Raw genomic sequence first — 21,576 nt, 5'->3', positions numbered from 1 at the left:
TAGATGCAGAAACATTTCTTTGGTCAGAGGGTCATGAGTCTGTGGAACTTGTTGCCTTAGGTGGCTGTGGAAGCAAGGTCATTGGGTGTACTTAAAGCAGAGATTGACAGAATTTGTTCAGTCAGGGCATTAAGGGTTACAGGGAGACAGCCGGAGAGTGGGGCTGAGTGGGAGAATGGATCAGCTCATGATTAGAATGGCAGAGCAGATTCAATGGGCCTCTTCTGCTCCTATATTTTGTGAACTTGCAAGTTATTTGAATACTAAAAGTCCAAATTTGTGGAACAATTCATTTATCATTTTCTATATTGTTTCTAAATTACCATTTTATTGCTATAAGACAGCTTTGTGCTCCTTTTAGACCTGTGGTGAAAATAATAAACTGGCATTGTATATAGGTCAGGTAAATGACATGCTACTCTAGGCTAGATATTCACGAAAAATTAATAATGCATAAGTTATCAGAAGAACAGCAGAAGATAATTACAAAAAAAGGGCAAGTGTCAGTTTTCCTCAACTATCTTTGTAAGTAAAGCATATCTCATGCTCCATGTGCTCAATTTCTGGAGAACTAATCTGGTTGGAAGAAGATGTGAAGTGTGATGGACTTGTTTAAAAATGCTGTCCCTCTTGGCTTCAATTCCCAAAAAAATTAAGAGTAAGAGAGCGTACTGCAAAATTTTCCACTCAAAGATGTCAGTGGCGTGATGAAGAACTTTGTGGATAATACCAAAATGCATGTTACAGTGGACAGTGAAGATGTTTGTTTAACACAGTCTCCTGTTCCACTGGGAAAGTGGACACGGGAATGGCAGATAAATTCGAAGTGATGCATTTTGAATAGCAGAGGAATTATGGCAAATGGGTGGGTAACGAGCTGAGTCCACAGCCAGATCAGCTTAATGAATGGCAGTACAGGCTTCACAGACCAGATGGTCTTCTTCTGCTTCTATTATTTAATTTTTTAAAAAAATTTAGACATACAGGATGATAACAGGCCATTTCAGCCCAATTTACACCCCAATAACCTACATCCCCAGAACGTTTTGAACAGTGGGAAGAAACTTGAGCCGCTAAAGAAAACCCATGCAGACATGCGCGATGCGAATGAAAAAAAACACACCGACGGGAGGGGGGACCAGCTGGGGAGTCGATCTCCACAGCCGGCAACGACAGCTGCAGAACACCTGCAGCAAGAAGAGACCACAGAAGACAATAGAAACAAGAAAGAAGAGGAGGAAAGGGCAACAAAGAAACAACAGATGGCCAACCCAGAGGAAGAAGAAGAGGAAGAGTATGGTGAAATAGAAGAAGAAAAGAAAGGCAAGGTAAAGGATATACTTGCTCTTATTAAAGGATACATGGAGTCATTTAAAGAATGGCAAACACAGGAATTTAAGGATTTAAGAAAAAGAATAAACAACACAGAAGAGAAAATAAATAAAATGGAGATGACCTTAACAGAAATGGGAAAGAAAATGGACAAGATGGAAGAGCGGGCAGTAGCAGCAGAAATGGAGGTAGAAGACTTAAAAAAGAAATTGGAGGAATCTAATAAAAAAACTAAAGAGACACAAGAACTACTAGCTCAAAAAATAGATACAATGGAAAATTATAACAGAAGAAATAACATAAAGATAGTGGGCCTTAAGGAAGATGAAGAAGGCAAGAATATGAGGGAGTTTATAAAAGAGTGGATCCCTAAGACCCTAGGATGTCCAGAACTACAGCAAGAAATGGAAATAGAAAGGGCACATAGAGTATTGGCCTATAAACCACAACCACAACAAAAACCAAGATCTATTGTAGTAAAATTCCTAAGATATACTACAAGAGAAAAGGTACTGGAGAAGACAATGGAAAAAGTAAGAGAGGGCAACAAACCACTGGAGTATAAAGGGCAAAAAATCTTCATTTATCCAGATATAAGTTTTGAACTCCTAAAGAAGAGAAAAGAGTTCAATACAGCAAAGGCGATTTTATGGAAGAAAGGGTATAAATTTATACTAAAGCATCCAGCGGTATTGAAAATATTTATTCCAGGACAACAAAACAGACTATTCTCGGATCCAGAAGAAGCACGAAAATTTGCAGAACAATTACAAAAATAGACTAAGGGAGGAAGACGGGTAATGAGAGTAAAAATGATCACGATTGATATGTATGTGGGTAAAGACAAAAATAGACTGAGGGATGAAGACGGGTAATGAGAGTAAAAATGATCACGATTGATATGTATGCGGGTAAAGAGGTATAAGAGTGAATAGAGACAATGAGCATACATGAATGTATCTGTACTTAGAGGAAAATATAGATAGTATAGACAAGAATTAATAAGGGAAGGTAATGGAATAGAGAGAATAAGGAGGGAATTAAAAGAGTGACCTTTGTGACATATGAAAAGTGAAATCTTTTCTGGGGGAGGCGGGGTGGGGGGAAATAGCGGTCACTGCAAAATCAGTTGACGCTTGCGAGTGGATTCGCAAATCCAAATGGAGAGGGGAGATGTGGTTGTCCGACAAGGGATAAAGGACAACTCAGGAGGTGAAGGGGAGATTGGGGATAAATAAGATAGAAATAGGAGAATAAGGAAAATGTTGGATGTTGTAGGAATGTTGTCTTATAAAGAGTTGAAAATAAGAAAACAGAAATGGAAAAGGAGGAAAGGTAATGATGGAAAAACGGAAAGAGAAGATAAACAAAATATAAAAGGGCTACGCTGAACTATATGTCTTTAAATATTAATGGAATACATAACCAAATTAAAAGGAAGAAACTACCAAATTTAAATGAATAAATGTATTCCATTAGAAAAAATAACATATTGGTTAAGAAATAATATTGAAATATTCGAACAAGTATAGGAGCCTTACATTAAATACAATAGCGAAAACCTACCGGGGACAAACATTACCTAAGTTGATGGAAGGAGAAGGAAAGAAAAGAATGGACTCAGTAGAATTTCTGGTGTAATTTTGTTGAATGACAACATTGTCTGACTGAATTAATGCAACCTAGATTGTATACCTAAAATGGATGAGAGGGGGGGGGGTGGGGGGGTGGTTTGGGAGGAAAGGGGGGGGGGGAGAAAAAGTCACTGTATATGTGTGAAAAAGAAATAGTGTATATCATGGCTAATGTGATTTATGGTGTGAAAAATAAAAAAATTAATAAAAAAAAATATAAAAAGGCAAATAGCGCCTTTGGAAGACTACACAAAAGAGTCTGGAAAAACAACCAACTGAAAAACCTCACAAAGATAAGCGTATACAGAGCTGTTGTGTTACCCACACTCCTGTTCGGCTCCGAATCATGGGTCCTCTACCGGCATCACCTACGGCTCCTAGAACGCTTCCACCAGCATTGTCTCCGCTCCATCCTCAACATTCATTGGAGTGACTTCATCCCTAACATCGAAGTACTCGAGATGGCAGAGGCCGACAGCATCGAATCCACGCTGCTGAAGATCCAACTGCGCTGGGTAGGTCATGTCTCCAGAATGGAGGACCATCGCCTTCCCAAGATCGTGTTATATGGTGAGCTCTCCACTGGCCACCGTGACAGAGGTGCACCAAAGAAGAGGTACAAGGACTGCCTAAAGAAATCTCTTGGAGCCTGCCACATTGACCACCGCCAGTGGGCTGATATCGCCTCAAACCGTGCATCTTGGCGCCTCACAGTTCGGCGGGCAGCAACCTCCTTTGAAGAGCCCACCTCACTGACAAAAGACAAAGGAGGAAAAACCCAACACCCAACCCCAACCCACCAATTTTCCCCTGCAACTGCTGCAACCGTGTCCGCCTGTCCCGCATCGGACTTGTCAGCCACAAACGAGCCTGCAGCTGACGTGGACATTTACCCCCTCCATAAATCTTCGTCCGCGAAGCCAAGCCAAAGAAGAATATAAAATACAGTAAAATATACGAAATTCAAGCAACTGGTATCCCAAACAAGCGGCAAAAATAAATAGGGAACAAAAGAAGATGGGAGCAAACATTCAGTCAGCGAAGCACCCCAGTCATGCCCCTCCTGCAGCAGCTATTTGAATAAAATTTCAATAAATCTGTTTTTGAATAAAATGGTGTTGCCCAGGATGAAGTTTTGTAAGTTACGAGAATTGCCTGATTAAAGTGAACTTTACATAATTAAGGACTACAATACTGATTTTTTTCAAATTACTTTACATTTTGCCGTCTTTTGTCTTTTAAACTGTGTATTTCTAATGCAGTTAGGCATTGTAGGAGTGTGTCTCAGTCAACTGTAAAATTTGTATATCTGGCATCCGTGAGCCCCATAGGTGCCGGATTCCATGGATTTTACTGTACTAATGAATGTGGGATCCAAGAATAAAGGAAAAGTAGCAGTTTGTTTACCTCTACAGTGTGATTAAAAACATTCTTAAAAAATATTTTTCAAATTGGCTTAATTTTAACAGATAATAAATTTTATATAATTGCCTCCTTTTTTAAAAATCTGTTGCTAAATTAAACTTTGTGACTTTGAGCTTTGTACCCATTTAAATTTGTGGTTTAAAAATAAAGCAAAATGCTACTACAAGTGCCTATGACCCTAGTTTGAATCTGGCGCTGTCTGCAAGGAGTTTGCCACTGCAGCTCCTGTGTCCCAATGGGGTTCCTCTGGGTGCTCTGGTTTCATTTGAAATTTAAAAGTTTACTTAAAACATGGTAGACATTGATTCCAGCCACTGAAACCCATGCTGCCCAATTACACCCAATTAACCCAACTACCCAAATATATTTTTGGAGAGTCAAAGAAAAGCCATGTAAGTCACAGGGAGAATGCACAATCTCCCTACAGATTGCAGTGGATTGGAACCTGGTCGTTGGTGTTCTTCATTGGGCTAACTACTACACTAAGCATTTCCTCCCATATTCCAAAAAATATATGGGATTAGTAGATTAACTGATCACATGGATGCATTTGGCCAGCACAGGCTCGTGGGCAGTACGGGTCTGTTACGGTGCTACATCTCCAAATTAAATTAAATTTAAAGCCCTCCATTTTCTTTCCAAAAGCATAACGCCTCGCAGTGTCTTTCTGGGAATGATTCAAGAGATTTATTAATGCAAAAAAGAAAATGAAACATTCAGCATGTCAGAAACACTGATTTAAAATTTCCAGCAGTTTTCTCATTTTCAGTATATATTTCTTGCACTTTATTCTAGTTTTCTTCAATATCGACTAATCTTCCTAAAATTTAATTTGTTTATCATTCCAAAGGGAAAATCTTGCTTGACAAACCTGTGGAATTCTTTGAAGAAGTGACAAGCATAGGGGACGTGCAGTGCATGTGGTGTATTTGGATTTTCAGGCAGCCTGTGACAAGGGGCTGCATTAAGGCTACTTAACAAGATAAGTCGCCTCATACTTTCGAAAAGATGGTGGTGATGTGACTGCAACTCAGTGCAGCTCTCCGGACTCCAGTGCACATTACCTTAAGTATGTAGCTATGCACAATGTCTGAAGCATTGGAACCTACAGACAAGCACCATGGAGTATTTGAGGGATTGACTGTGGCCTGAAAAATTCACTGGTGGTGACTCTGCCTCCATCTGAGGAGCGTTCATTGAAGAGGACCTGATGGTTGAGGTGGGGGCCTGGAATGTCGGTGTGGAGGCTTGGAGGACAGTGGTGTGGCCAAAGTGACTGGTGTGGAGGCAGGGGCAGCCCAGCCTGGAGTCAGAATAACCGACGTGGAGCTGTAGCAACTGAGCTGGAACCCAGGGTTTGTTGCTGGGTGAAGTTAGCGGATGTGCTCGAGGGGATGTCTCACTGAGGTTATGGAACTATACTGTGGACTGTTTGCGGGACCAGGACTTCTCCATGCTGGTGGGGTGCTCTTGAGGGGCCACATTGTGGGGCTTGGTGGCAATGTGAGTGCCTGTGGAGCATGGAGGTGCCTATACTATAACTCCAGGCACCAGAGAACATGAACAAAGAGACTCCTTCCTCGAGCTACCAAGGGCTGATGTGGTCTTTCAACCCTATAGTCGAAGTATTGGTGACATTGATTTTTCATTTTTTTTTAATATAATTGCCACTGAGTGTTTTATGTATAATAAATTTAATTTAGCTTGTAAGTTAGGTAATTCTACGTAATCTTTTGAGTCTAAAGTCTAATTTGTGTTTAGTCTAAAGTGTCTTCAAGAGTGTTATCTCACTTTGTTACTGCTGCTCATTATAACAGCTTTTTTTCTTTGGCTTGGCTTCGCGGACGAAGATTTATGGAGGGGGTAAAAAGTCCACGTCAGCTGCAGGCTCGTTTGTGGCTGACAAGTCCGATGCGGGACAGGCAGACACGATTGCAGCGGTTGCAGGGGAAAATTGGTTGGTTGGGGTTGGGTGTTGGGTTTTTCCTCCTTTGCCTTTTGTCAGTGAGGTGGGCTCTGCGGTCTTCTTCAAAGGAGGTTGCTGCCCGCCAAACTGTGAGGCGCCAAGATGCACGGTTTGAGGCGTTATCAGCCCACTGGCAGTGGTCAATGTGGCAGGCACCAAGAGATTTCTTTAGGCAGTCCTTGTACCTTTTCTTTGGTGCACCTCTGTCACGGTGGCCAGTGGAGAGCTCGCCATATAACACGATCTTGGGAAGGCGATGGTCCTCCATTCTGGAGACGTGACCCATCCAGCGCAGCTGGATCTTCAGCAGCGTGGACTCGATGCTGTCGACCTCTGCCATCTCGAGTACTTCGACGTTAGGGATGTAAGCGCTCCAATGGATGTTGAGGATGGAGCGGAGACAACGCTGGTGGAAGCGTTCTAGGAGCCGTAGGTGGTGCCGGTAGAGGACCCATGATTCGGAGCCGAACAGGAGTGTGGGTATGACAACAGCTACAGCTGTTATAACAGCTACAGCTTTAAGAAATGATGATAAGCTTTGAATTTTATTGATTCCCTTGACCTCAGATAAAAAGTCTTGGCCTCGCTTTTGTCATGGTTGTCTAGGGAACAGCAACACCCACCCAGATAGTTTGGGTTTGTTGGGCTCGGGGCTGAGTCAGCCGTGCCAGTGTGTTTACGCAGCCTGTCGCCGCTCACGTGTTTCTCCAACCCATTAATATTCTGCAAAATGACTCTCTTGTCCAGTGTCTTGTCCTTTGTGTTTGCTGAATTTGTGCTTGGTGTGTTCTTTTATTAATTAGTGTACAGCATTTTGGGGCAACATTCTGTTGAGTTTAAAATGTGCTATATAAATAAAATATTCAATTCAATAAGAGCCCATGATGTAGCAGGAAACATACTAGTGTGGATGGAGCACTGACTGTTTGGCAGGAAGCAGAGAATCAGAATACAGGGATGCATTAGTGGTAATTCTGCCACGCTCACAGGAAAAAGGAATCTGAGGCTTGTATGTGAATGTTATGTACCGGTATACTTTGAAAATAAATCTGAAATCTGACATTCTAATGTCTGTCAGTTGCTAGTGGTGTTCCATAAGAGTCGGAGTTGGGGGCCAATTCTTTTTACCTTGTGTAATGAATGGCTTTGTGGCCAAATTTGCAGATGATACAAAGGTAGCGGGAGGAGCAGGTAGTGTTGAGGAGGCTGCAGAAGGACTTAGACAAATTAGGAGAATAGGAAGAGATGTGGCAAATGAAATATGATGTCAGAAGGTGTACAGTCATGCACTTTGGTATAAGAAATAAATGGTCAGACTATTTTCTAAATGGGGAGAAAATTGAAAATACCCAGGTGCAAAGGGAGTCCTCATGCAGGTAAACTTGCAGATTGAGTTGGTGGTGAAAAAGACAAATGCATTATTAACATTCATCTCAAGCGGAATAGATGCTGAGGCTTTATAAATGACTGGTGAGACCTCGTTGGGAGTACTGTGAGCAGTTTTGGGCTCCTCATTTAAGAAAGGATGTGCTGATGTTAGAGAGGGTTCAGAAGAGGTTCACAAGGATAATTCCAGGAATGAAAGGGTTATCACACGAGGAACATTTGACGGCTCTTGGTCTGTACATGTTGGAATTTAGGAGAATGAGGGGGATCCAATGTTGAAAGGCGTGAACAAAGTAGATGCAGAAATGTTGTTTGCCATGGTGGGAGAGTCTAGGATAAGAGGGCACAATTTCAGAATTAGAAAAGAGATGCGAGAAATTTGATTAGTCAGAGTGGTGAATCTGTGGAACCACAGGCATTGGGCACTTTTAAGGGAGAGAGTAATAGGTTCTTGGTAAGCCATGGCATCAAAGGTTATGGGGAGGCCAGGCAGTGGGGCTAAGTGGGTAAATGGATCAGCTCATGATTGAATGGCAGGGCAGACTCGATGGGCTGGACAGCCTATTGCTGCTCTTATGTTTAATGGTCTTAAAATCAATTGGAAAGAACAATGACCCCAGCACAGCCTGCTTTGTCACTCTGAAAATATAACCTATTTTCTTCATTCCATCCATTTACTGCTGCCCCCTTATCTGACATCAGTTTGATACGTAGGCCTATCTTTTGTAACTCAACACTTGTCAACTCTCTTATCAAACAATCCAGCAAGGTTGGCTCATATTCTTTGCTTTATGAAACATATCAACTCATCTTACCTACAGAGTATTTTGTCTCTTATTGTCAATTTCATTATTTTTCTTAACCATTATCACTATCAATATATCAAACTATTTTTAAATTGTCTATATCAAATATTTCTACCTTAATAATTCCTCTCTTTGCACTTCACTGGATACTTTTAAAATGGGCAAACCATCTGGACAGGTTGAATCCTCTGAGCACATATTCAAAAAATTACTATCTCAATAAATCCTGCAGTATTCCTTGCTAGTTAGTTCCTTTGACTTTTTATTTCTCTTATTGCATATGCAGTTGACAAATGTATTAATTTCAATATTTTTAACCATCTTTTGCATACATGATATTTAAATCTATTTATTCCCTGATATCCAGTGCTCATTATATAAAGGGTCTAGAATATAGGAGAGGAGAATGGATGCTTCTAATGTGCATACCCTTGGTTAAGACCCGTGTGGAGCAGTGGATTCATTTTTGGGTGCTGCTGGGAGTGAAACAGAAAACAAACTGCACTAAATGACTTATTTTTGAGGATGTAATTTATTTTCCTTACCTTGCATGTTCTTGGGGAGAATCAATTGAGGTTTTTAACATTATAAATAGTTCAATATTTAATATATCAGATATGTTAAGGTATTTAGATTTGCTAATTGAGGGGAAGCAAAGAGTATTAATTTCAAATGAATGTTTGGAGGCACAAAGAGAAATTAAGACAGAGTTTTTAATAGAAACTCTTACTGAATCAAGTAACACATTAACTGATGCAATGAATAAACAATGCTTAAAGAGGATGTTGAAAAACTTCAAGTGCTGCAAAATTTGTTCATTCCCTACAAGAGAAAGTTATGAACCTGAACCTTTAATGAGACAAGATCTTTCAAATATAGTTCTAATAAATCAATAAGAATACAATTATTGCTTATTTCACAAAGTAATAGCATAGAAATTGCTCATGTTTCCTTTTGTGATCTTTGTGGATTCAGTACAAAATGTCAAAAATGATGTCACAGAACAAGTCGAACCACGTTTGGAGAAAATGATGGTACATTCAAGCAACACCATTACAGTTTTTTCAAAAGGATAGCTTCATGATCTGGTTGGTAAAATAAGGATCAGTCAATCAGTTCAGGCACCAACATAAAAGACCACATGAAAAATGTAATTAGCAGCATATAAAAGTTAGGTGGACAAAAGTTAGTCAGAAATTATTTCATTAAGAATTATTCATCTTCTGCATTTTTACATATGTTTACCACCTGGACAATCAAGCCTACTTACATGGATCCTCATGGGCAATTCTGAAATAAACATATTTGTGATTGAAATAATTAACAGTAAAATAGGAAAAAAAAACAAACATGAAGTGCAGATCACAGACATGGCAATGAATAAGTGAACAGCGATTCAAAGAATAAATTGTAATTGCCAGATTAATTACTACCAGCAACCATAAATGTTATTATTTAAATGCATACCTTAATTGACAAATTGAAAAATTAACTTTTGAAATTATTCTACAACATAACAATGTAAGTGGATTAAATCTGGTTAATTTTCCATTTTTTGATCAGATAAATAGTTAAAGCAAAAAGCCTGTCAGCAGACCACAGCAGTATTAAAAATGGTACAAAGCCAGATGCAGTTCATTATTTAAAAAAAGAGAAATTATGCATAAAAATAGAATGTACACAATGCAACTATTTTTGCACAGCTTTTTTAAGGTATTAAATGATCAAGTTCATAGCCACAATGAAGTTATTGTTTAATGCATACACAGATTAGTTATAAATTGAAGACATCAAAAATGAAGAGCTAAATTCGGTTAAACTGAGATTAATATTTGTTAAAGTTTAAGTCAATACTTTTAATTTTTCTTGCTTAATTCTTCCAATGAAGGAGTTACAATTTTAATTGGCAGAATGAGCCATGAGGAGGCTGCACAGGTGTGGATACAGAGAGACAAAATGAATTGGCAAGGCCATGGCAAATTAAATGCAATTGAATGCAAAAGACAAGATCATCCACCTTGGATGAAAAAATAGAAAGGCTCTGGAGCTCTTAAATGCTGAGAACCAGAAGGCTGAGTACAGGAGTGTGGATGAACAGAGGGACCTTGGGGTGCAAATCTATACATCCCTCAAGATCACTGCACAGGTTGATAGGATAGTTAAGAAGGGCTATGGGATGGTTGGATTCATTAATAGGGGGATTGAATTCAGGAGTAGAGAGTTCATGTTGCAACTCTACAAATCTCTGGTGAGACCACACTTAAAATATTATGTTCAGTTCTGGTCACCTCATTATATGAAGGATGTGGAAGCTATGGAGAGGGTGCAGAGGAGATTTACCAGGATGTTTTCTGGATTGGGAAACAAGTCTTATGGGGCAAGGTTAGCAGAGCTGTGGCTTTTCTCTTTGGAGTTTAGAAGGATGAGAGGAGACTTAATAGAGGCATGGATTGTGTGGACGGCCACTGCCTGTTTCCCAGAGCAGGATCAACAAACACCGGAGGACATATGTACAAAGTTAAGTGAGGGAAGTTTAGGGGTGATATCAGGGCGTTTTTTCAACACAGAGAGATGTGAGAACCTGGAATGCCTTGCTGGGGATGGTGGTGGAAGCTGAAACATTGGGGACATTTTAGAGACTCATAGACAGATATTTGGATGAAAGAAAAATAGAGGCTTATGGGGTAGGGAGGGTTTAGTACTTTTTTTTAGGAAAGGATATATGGGTCAGTACAACATCAAGGGTTGAAGGACCTGTCCTGTGCTCAGTTGGTCAAGTGGAATCTGAAGAAAGAGAATTAGCTAAAGTTTCAGGTTCAAGATGCTTCATCAGAATGATATGCTAAATGGTCTTTGACCCAAAATGTTAATTCAGTTTCTCTCCACAGATGTTGCCAAACCTGCTGTGTGTTTCCAGCATTTTGCTTTTATTTGATTCCCAGCACCTGCAGCTTTTTTAAAATTTTCATTTACTGTGAAGTTAAAAGATGTTCAGACTAATAGGTAGAGAGCAAATTGGAAGGCAAATATGAACCTTTCCTTCATCACAAGAGCACAATAGTAGATATTATGTTGGAGAGAGGCAGATGCTGGAATCTGGAATGAAAAACATTTTGCTGGAAGAGCTCAGCCAGCAGGTTGAGCAGCATTAGTTGGAGGAGGTTTCAGGTGTGTGATTATAGAGGGAAGATAGCTATAGTAATGAAGACAAGGGTGGGAGAGGTTGGACTGGGGACAGTGCTGACTGGTAAACTGGGGGGTGAAGGATGACAGATGGAAGCAGTTGATGGTCATGTGCCAAATGGGTAGAGAGGTCTGAAAAAGCTATCAGGTGGCTATCAGGGTAGAGGGGGTTGATAAGACATAACATAAAGCATAGTATAGGCTCATTGGTCTACTATGTTGAGCTGACTTATATCAACCTACTTAAAATCTAAACCTTCCTGATCTCACACCCATAAGCCTGAGGAATCCACTCGTCACTGACCTCCAGGCAGAATATGTTCCATCTACCACAACCCTCCACAGGCAAGCCAATTCTAAATCCACATTGCCAAGATTCCATGGTTCCATGAGTTTCTGACTGAGTCTACACGGGGGACCTTGTCAAATACCTCACTAGAATCCATATAAACCACACCTTCTGCCCTACCTTCACCAATTTATTTTGTAATTTCCTCAAAAAACACCCAGTTGTGTTCTTGAGGCATGACCTGTCTCTCACAAAGCCATGCTGACTATCCCTGAGATGACTATGTGTATGGCCACCACTGACATAAGACTCAGTGGTCTACAATTCCTAGGATTCTCCCTATGACCTTTTATTTACAACAAGGGGACTACATTTGCTATTCTGCAATCCTCTGGTCCCTCCCCTGAGGCCAGGGAGGACATTGTCAAAACACGAGCAATCTCTTGGTTGACGTCCTGCAGTAACCTGGGTACATTAAGTTAAGAAATAGCATGGGTAAAAAGACACTGTTGGCAGTTATATACAGACCTCCAAACAGTAGGCAGTTTGAGAACAAAAAATTACAACAGCAAACCAGGGTGGGACTGCAAAAGAGACAATGCCGATGACATGGCTTTTGTTTATGAGCTCACCAGGGATCAGCAGTACTGGATTGGGTGTTGTGTGATGCACCAGAAGTTATTAGAAAGCTTAGAGTAAAGGAACCTTTAGGGGCCAGTGATCACGATGTGATTACGTTCAATTTGAGATTTAACAAGGGGAAACAAAGGTCAGATGTGTCGGTATTTCAGTGGACTAGAGGGAATTACAGTGTCATGAGAGAGGAACTGGCCAAAGTACATTGGAGGGAAGCTGACAGAGCAGCAATGGATAGAGTTCCTGCGTGAAATGAGGAAAGTGCATGATAAATGCACACCAAAAAAGAGGAAATTTTTTTTAAACTTGCAGAAGGAAACAAAAAATCTCCTAAGGAGGGAAAGTACAGGTGAAGTGGAGGAGACGACCGCAGTGACTATGGCAGCGGACCAGTAAGGGGACTCTGTGGCTGAGGGACCAATGCATGCAGTGGGTTACTGGCGACTTGAGGTGAGGAACCCATGGAAGCCATGAGCTGCTGGAGACTGCTGTCGGGAGACTCGCGCCAAGCTGCAGACTACTGGAGACTGGCTCGAACTGGCTGGAGGGGTACCAGGTATCGGTACCGGGATGCAAGGATGCATGGAGTTGCTGAGGGCGCTGAAGGGTTCCATGTCGAAAGTTCGGATCTGGAGTTTGGGTTGTGAATGGTTTAGACTAGACCCTGTGTGGCTGTGGAAACACTTGGAGGCCAATCTTAGGACACTTGGTGACTCTAGGGGACTCGCTTTTGCTTCTCTTTCTCTCTTTGATTGTAAGAAACACTTAGGCAATTCCTGCCAGTGACAAATCTGTCTGCTTTGCAGCAAGCAAAAAGAAATTTCATGTAATGTGACACTGTTCTATTACTATGATAATAAAATGAATCTCAAATCTTGAAGTAGGCGAGCAAATGATATAAAGTGTGAATGAGAGAGTAGATATCAGACCACTACAAAATAATACTGGAGAAATAATAATGGGAAACAAGTTGATGACAGAGGAACTAAAAGAGTATTTTGCATCAGTTTTCACTGTGGAAGACACTAGCAGTGTACAAATGTCGAAGCGTATCAGGGAAGGGAAATGATTGCAGTTACTATTTCAAGGGTGAAGGAACTCAGAAAGCTGAATGGTCTAAGGGTAGACAAGTCTCCCAGACCTGATGAATTGCACCCTCGAGTTCTGAAGTAAGTAGTGGAAGAGATTGTAGAGGCATTGGAAATAATCTTTCAGGAATCAATAGATTTGCATAGCAATGTTTTAGATTATGGAATGAATGGCTCTGTGGGCAAATTTGCAGATGATAACGCTTCCATACCTTTCTCTTAAGGTGCGGAGGGGTTATTTATTGACTTAACGTGCAGTTTAAGGATGTAATTTTTTTTGTATATTTCTATATATTCGTAGATATATTCGTTGAGTTGTGTGTGTGTGTGTGTGTGTGTGTGTGTGTGTGTGTGTGTGTGTATATATATATCTTTTTTAAAATTAAATAAAATATAATAAAAAAAGTTTGCAGATGATAAGAAGGGAGGTGGAGCAGAGGGTAGTGTTGAGGAAACATGGAGGCTGCAGAAGGATTTAGACAGATTAGGAGAATGGGCAGAATAGCAGCAAATTAAATACAATGCTGGAAAGTGTACAGTTATGCACTTCGGTAGATTAAATATACAGTCAGACTATTGTTTAAATGGGGAGAAATTTGAAAATTCCTAGGTGTAAATAGGCCTAGGAATCCCCGTGCAGGATAGCCAGAAGATATACTTGAAGGTTAAGTTGATGGTGAAGAAGACAAATACGATACTGGCATTCATTTCAAGAGGAATAGAATGCAAGAGCAGGGATGTGATGTTAAAGTTCTATAAGGCATTGATGGGACCTCATTTGGAGTACTGTAAGCAGTTATGGGCTCCTCATTTAAGAAAGGCTGTGCTGACACCAGAGAGGGTTCAGAGAAGGTTCACAAGGATGATTCTGTGAATGAAAGGAATGAAAACATTTGATGGCTCTTGGCTTGAGTTCATTGGAATTTAGAATAAGAGATGACCTCATTAAAAAGTATCAAAAATTGAAAGGCATGGACAATGTAGATGCAGAAAGGCTGTTTCCCATGGTGTCTAGTTCAAGAGGGCACAATTTCAGATTGAAGTGCATCTATTTAGAACAGAGATGTGGGGGAATTTGTTTTGCCAGAGGGTGGTGAATCTATGCAATTTGTGCCACGAGTGGTTGTGAAAGCCAAGACTGGGTGTATTTAAGGAAGAGATTGATAGTTTCTTGATCAGCCAGGGCATCAAAGATTATCTGCCAATAGAAGGCTGGGCAGTGGGGCTGAGTGGGGAGATGGATCAGCTCATGATTGAATGGCAGGGCAGACTCAATGAGCTGAATGGCCTATTTCTGCTCCTATGTCTTATGGTCTTATAATCTCGTCCAGTCAGTATCCAGCAACTTGCTCTTTCTTAACTTCAACATGTTCCCACATTCAAACAAGCCTGTTCTATGCTGACCTCACATGAACCAAGATCCCTCTGTCTGATGAACCCTGAAGCAAAGTATTGATTTAGGACCTCTCCTACCTCCAGGAACATGTTCCCTCCTTTATCATTAAGCTACCCTACCTTCACACTGGTCATTCTTCTGTTCTATACTCATGTTTTGAATGCATCTTACTTGCTCAAGCCCCCTTCTAGCTCTCCTAAGTCTTTTCTTAGTTCTTTCCTGGCTACCATAGAATTCTCATGAGCCCTTCCTGTCTTTTGCTTCCTAAACCCTATGCTTGTGTATAATAGTGGCATAATGAGAAATCAGATGGAACCGAAGGGGAGGGGTGGGTGGGCAGAGTTCAGTGGAAGACTTCTGTAGTGGAATTGTGGGTAGATTAGGATAGAACCAGAGAAAGAGGGGGATGAGAACAGGTGAGATTCTGGGTGGGAAGACAAAAGAATGGAGGGAGTTTGGAAGCATGTTACCTGAAATTGGAAATTTCACAAATGTCATAATGTTAAGCTGTAGATTTTCCAGTGGAATATGAGGTGCTGTTCTTCTACTTTGTATATGGCCTCACTCTGGCAGTGGAGAAGGCCAAGGATGGCCTGATCAATGTAGGAATGGAAAAGGGAGCTAAACAGCATGTAACCGGGAGCTTAGGGTGACCACTGCAGGCAGAGCTCAGATGCTCTGCAAAACAGCCCCGATGTCTGTCCTTGGTCTCATCCTTGTAGAGGAGACCACATCAAAGGCACAAATGAAGTAGGTGAGGTTGGAAAAGATGCATGTGTATCTTTGCTCACCTGGAAGATCTGTTTAGGTCCCGGCAGAATAGTGAGAGAGGAAGTGCAAGAACAAGTGTTGCATCACATCCATTTGCAGGTGGAAATTACCAGGGGCCACAGAGAGGATGAGCACACCACTAAGTCAGAGAGGAGAGATCCCTGCAGAACGCAGTCAGAGTGGGGAGAGGTTGATATGGCTTGTGGTGGAGTCCATTTGCAACTGGTGAAAATGAAGGTGGTTGATGTACTGAAATTGGAAGCTAATGGGGTGAAAGGGAAGTACAAGAACAACTTGTCTCTGTTTTGTTTGGGGGGAGGAAGGGGTGATGAGAAACTGAGGAAATGAAGGAGATGGCTCTATTGACCATAGGAGAGGAGAAGTGACATTGCTTGAAAAAGGAGAACTTTTGAAATGTCCTTGAATGGAAGGTCTCAGCTTGAGCAGATGCAGCAGAAACATGAGACCAAATAGGAGGGCATGCAGTCACTGTAGGTTGTGCATATCAGTGGATTTTCAATAAATGTCAGTAAATTAGATGGAAATAGAGATCTAGAAAGGGGAGAAAAGCATCCAAAATTGTCCAAGTGAATTTGAGAGCTGGGTAGGGGGTTGATAGCAAAGTTTGTAAAGCTGATGCACAGATGCAGGAAGCAACCTCAATGCAATTATCGAGGAGAAAGAGTTGGGAGATGATACCAGGGTAGGTTTGGAACAAGGACAGATACATAGCCCACAGAAAGGGACCCATAGCAACAACTTTGATTTGAAGAAAATAAGAGGCATCAAAAGAGAAGCTATTCATGATGAAAACAAGTTGTGTCAGGTAAATGAAAGTGTTGGTGGAGGAGACAGGTCGGAATGTTTTGAGGAAGAAGCAGAGGGCTTTGAGATCTTCTTAATTGGAAGAAGGTGCAGAGACTGGATATCTCTGATGAAGATGAAATGATGGGGGCCATGGAATCAGAAGTTGTCAAAAAGGTGAAGGCTTGCAAGGTATCTGAGATGGGGAGAGATGGTAGTGGATAAGGGGAGAAAGGATGGGATCAAGGTATGAAGAGGACTCGAATGAGAATTGTGTGTACAGGTCTGGGGTCCTCAAAGAAGAGATTACAGATTGGCTCATGGATTGATTTCTGGTTTATCATGTGAGGGAATATTAAGCAGACTGGCCCTAAAATAATTAGTAAAGACGAATGAGAAGGAGGAATGATTGAAATATAAAAGTTGTGTGCAATTTGACAGGGCAAATGCTGGAATCCAGATCAAGGGGTAGCAATCTCAAAATAGTGGGGCTACCACTCAGGACAGATATGTGAATTTCTTCACACAGAGAGTAGTGAAAGGCTGTGGAAGCTCAATTTCCAAGGGCATTCCAGACAGAGGTCGATAGATTTTTAGATTATGAAGGGTCAAGGGGTTAGTGTAGGACAGCAGCGCTGAGATTAAAGATTAGCCATGAGCTTATTAAATGGAAGCACAAGCGTAAAGGGCTTTTCACAAAAAGCTTCCAATTATTTTTCGTGAGAACTGTTTTATATTGTATCAATTTATAATAAAATACACTGCCTATAATTCTGCCAAAGATTAAATCCCTTCCACTTGTGATTTGGTCCTCAAATCTGAATTGTCTTGTCAGAAGAGGCAAGCAATTTCAAAAATCAAGTTATTTCAATATCGGTTAGGCAAAGCCAATAGCAGTTTCTCCGCATACAATTTACTGAACATTCTAATTCACACAAAACTTCCAATGTCACTTTGTTGAATTTAGATCTGCAGCATCAGTTCAAATGTTTATTTTTGCCTCAGCTTTCTGAAGCTCCAGCTTAACACCAGTTCATATTATATTTAAATTTTGTTTTCAAAATCATTTAAAACATTTATATTTCAAGAAGGTATATTTTAATCTTCTAACATCCAAGAATCCCAATGCCAGCTGCCTTTAAATCTTACAAGAGAACAATAGTGGCAGGACCCAAGCAAACTTGTCATGACAGCTGATGAGACCAGGAAGCCAAAACCATCTATTGCCATGTTTACGAAACATACAATACCACTCTCAAAAAGAAAAGACTTAATAAATATTTCCAAATTCTGTAAATATGTTGAATGTAGCAAAGGAAACAAGAACAAAGCACATGCAAATGCAAATGAATTCAGAAAATTTAAATTCGTACTTCTCGTGAACATTACATTCCACAATTTTATTGATGGCCATTTTACTCACTTCAGTTTTGAAAAACCCAGGAATGTCAAACTCTTACAAAAAGTCACACACAGTTTAAAGGCATAAAGATTATTGACACATCTCAGTTGGTATTGGTTCACATGTGGATTCAAATTTGTAGAAACTGTCAGAAGTGGTTTAATATTTATCCAGAAAATTAAATACACTAAAGCATATAAGGCTGATCAACTTTTGCATAAGGCTTCTTTCTATCATCCTTATGGACATTAAGTGTAATGAATGAAATGAATTATGATAACTCTGCACTAATTTGGAACTTCTTTGCTGTTTGCCAAAGCGCACTTGCTTAATGCTCTGTAATTCATTAGATCGAAGGTAGAGCTTCAGCTGTGAAAGTAACTAGGTGACAGCCTCAAGATTCTGTTCCTTCAGACCTAGAGCATGGTAACAGGCACTTCCAGCCCATGAATCTGTGCCACCCAAATATACCAATCCCTGTACATTTCTAGAGGGAGTGGGGAAATTGGAACATCCGGAGAAAACCCATGCAGACACTGAGAGAATGTACAAACTCCTTACAGACAGTGCTGGCTTCTAACCTGGGTCGCTGGCATTGTAAGAGTGTTCCGCTAAACAGTACATGAACTGTGCTGCCATAATTCAGGGAATGGATTTCAGATATAGATGTTTTCCCCAAAGATTAATGAATTTGTAGAATTCGCTGCCAAAGGAAGAACAAGAGGCTACCTCTTTAAATGTATTTAGGAAACAGTTATATTTTTCCATAATAGGGAATTTAAGGGTTGTGGGATGAAGGCAGGTAAGTAGAGCTAAGTCCATGACCAGATCAGCCATGATCTAGTTGCATGGTGGAGCAGGCTCGACTGGCCAGGTGGGCAACTCCTGCTCCTATTTCTAATATCCTAGTGTAAAATGTTGAAATTTCTTGAGTAAAATTATACCTACCAGTACAAACTCTGATGACATTACACGAATTTTGAAAATGGCACTATTACAGATTTCTGCTTGGCATTTCAAGCACTTTATTTTTAGATCTCCACCAACGTCTGTATTCCAGATTTATCAATTGCAACATATTTTTCCCTCTCTACCACTCAGAATCAGAATTTATTGTCATGAACAAGTCATGAAATTCAGTGTTTTGAGGCAGACATATGAATGTGCAAATATTTATATTATAAACATTTTACAACATTACTATATAAAAACCAGTGTCTTTGGCTGACTGATTATTCAGGGATCTGATGGCAGTGGGGAAGAAGTTGTCCTTGTGCTGATGAGTGCTCATCTTTAGGCTCTTGTACCTTTTTACCGATGGTAGCTGGGTGAAGAGGGCATGGTCTGGGTGGTGGAGATCTTTCAAGATAGAGGCTGCTTTTTTAAGACATTGCCTCATGTAGATGTCCTCAATGGAGTGAAGTCTGTGATGTTACAGGCTAAGTTCACAATCCAGGCAGTGATGCAACCTGTGGAAGTTTAAAAGAGTCTTCGGTGAAATACCGAATCTTCTGAGACACCTCACAAAGTATAGCCACTGATAAGCCTTCTTTGTGATTGCATCAACATGAAGGCTCCAGAACAGATCCTCGGAGATGATGACACCAGGAATTTGAAGTTCTTGACCCTCTCCACCCTTGATGAGGACTGGGTCATGTTTGCCTGACCTCCCCGACGTCCACAATCATCTCATTGATTTTGTTGACGTTGCGCGCAAGATTGGGGTAAAACACAGGATTCTGTTGATATCATGGTTAAGTGAAAAAAACATACAAGTGCTGGAGAAACTCAGCTGGTCAAACAGTGCCTTTAGGTAGCCAAAGTGAATATATATCACAAATGTTTTGGGCTTCAGCCCTTTATCAAGGTGTGGGGGAACATGAAAGAGGTCTGAACAAAAATGGGAAGGGGAGGGGGTGTGTGATGAGGGTGGCATGTGATAGGTGATGGGGGGGGAACACTGCAGGAAGCAGGGGAGGAGTCGAGGGAAGGTGGAGAGAGAAAGTAAGTAGGAACTGGAATAACTAGTTAAAGGGAGAGGGGAGAAAAGGAAAGCTTATTAGTGGATGCAGTGAACTCAATGTTCATGCCCTGGGTTTGGAGGGTCCCCAGACAAAAAACGAGATGTTGTTCCTCCAATCTGCGGGTAGTCAGGGTGGGGTAGTGTGAAAGGCCATGGATAGACATGCGGGTACCCGTGGCATGGTTGTTGTCGTTACATCATTCAATGAGCTGATCTATCTCCATCCTGGACGCTTTCCTCATGCTGTTTATGATTCTGCCAACAACCGTGGTGTCATCAGAAAACCTGTAGATAGCATTGGAATTGTGTCTGGCCACACAGTCATGGGAGTATAGTGAGTAGAGCAGTGGGCTAAGCACACATCCTCGGGGTGTGCCTGTGTTGATAATCAGTGAGGAGGAAGCGTTGTTTCTACTTCGTACTGACTGTGATCTTCGATGAGAAAGTCAAGGATCCAGTTGCAGAAGGGGATACAGAGGCCTAGAGTTTGTAGCTTTTTGACCAGCACTGAGGGAATAATGGTGCTGAAGGCCGAGCTGCAGTCAATGAAGAGCAGTCGTATAGATGAGTTGCTGTTTTTGAGGTGATCCAGAGCTGAGTGGAGAGCCAGCGATATTGCTTCTGCTGTGGAGCGAATGTGATGATGAGTGAATTGCAGGGGGCCCAGATCTTTGCTCAGGAATGTGTTAATTCTGCACCTCTCAAAGCATTTCATCACAAAAGAAGTTAATGCTACTGGGCATTAACTGGTTGTTGAGGCAGCTCACTCTACTCTTCTTGGATGATTGATGCCCTTTTGAAGCAGGTGGAAATCTCTGACTGCAGCATTGAGAGGTTGAAAATGTCCGTGAACATCTGGCTAGTTGGTTGGCACAGATTTTCAGTCCCCTGCCAGGTATGCGTCAGGGCCTGATGCCTTGCGAGGGTTCACCCTCTTGAATGATGTTCTGATGTCGCCCTCAGAAACAGATATCACAGAGTCCTCAGCCTTTTCAGGGATTCTAGTCGAAGTGGGCATAGAAGGTGTTCAGCTCATTGGGTCTTCCTCTATTTAAAGTTCTCCAGACAATTTATGATGAATAAGCATGTATTTTCTTGCTTGCAATTGTATCACAACATCAAGTTAGTCTCTATCATAGACATTCCCTGAGTTCTCGCTACAAATTGAAGCAGGCTTGTTTTCTCACTTTTCTCATACTGTTAAAGGGTCTTGACTGAAATGTTAACTCTTGACTGAAATGTTAACTCTTCCTTTCTTTCTTCACAGATGCTGCGTTTCCCAGACATTTTTTTTCATCATGTTTTCAACATCTGGAAATGCTCTTAACACAATGTGTAATTATTAGGCCACATATAAATCATGAAATATAAATTCCTATGTGTAAAAATGTTCGCCACAGGTTATCAAGTAAAAATGGCAAATGAACTGCACAGA

General features: G+C 40.9%; 1 protein-coding gene across 4 annotated transcripts in view; it reads right to left on the bottom strand.

Annotated features, from left to right (window-relative positions):
- Positions 1 to 21,576, bottom strand: part of cdk17 (cyclin dependent kinase 17) — a 211,236-nt gene that overhangs the window by 163,618 nt on the left and 26,042 nt on the right. The window contains exon 1 of one of the 4 annotated variants that reach the window (XM_069908735.1): positions 12,550 to 12,632. The exons of 2 other annotated variants lie outside the window; for them this stretch is intronic. The gene's annotated coding sequence lies outside the window, so the exon portion shown is untranslated. Of the gene's footprint in view, positions 1 to 9,819; positions 9,840 to 12,549; positions 12,633 to 21,576 lie in introns of those variants that run through there. One more of the 4 variants, XM_069908734.1, reaches the window with a different exon arrangement.

The sequence above is a fragment of the Narcine bancroftii genome, chromosome 13 (assembly GCF_036971445.1).
Source record: "Narcine bancroftii isolate sNarBan1 chromosome 13, sNarBan1.hap1, whole genome shotgun sequence".
Lineage (NCBI taxonomy): Eukaryota > Metazoa > Chordata > Chondrichthyes > Torpediniformes > Narcinidae > Narcine > Narcine bancroftii.
This window is presented reverse-complemented; position numbering and strand designations above follow the sequence as displayed.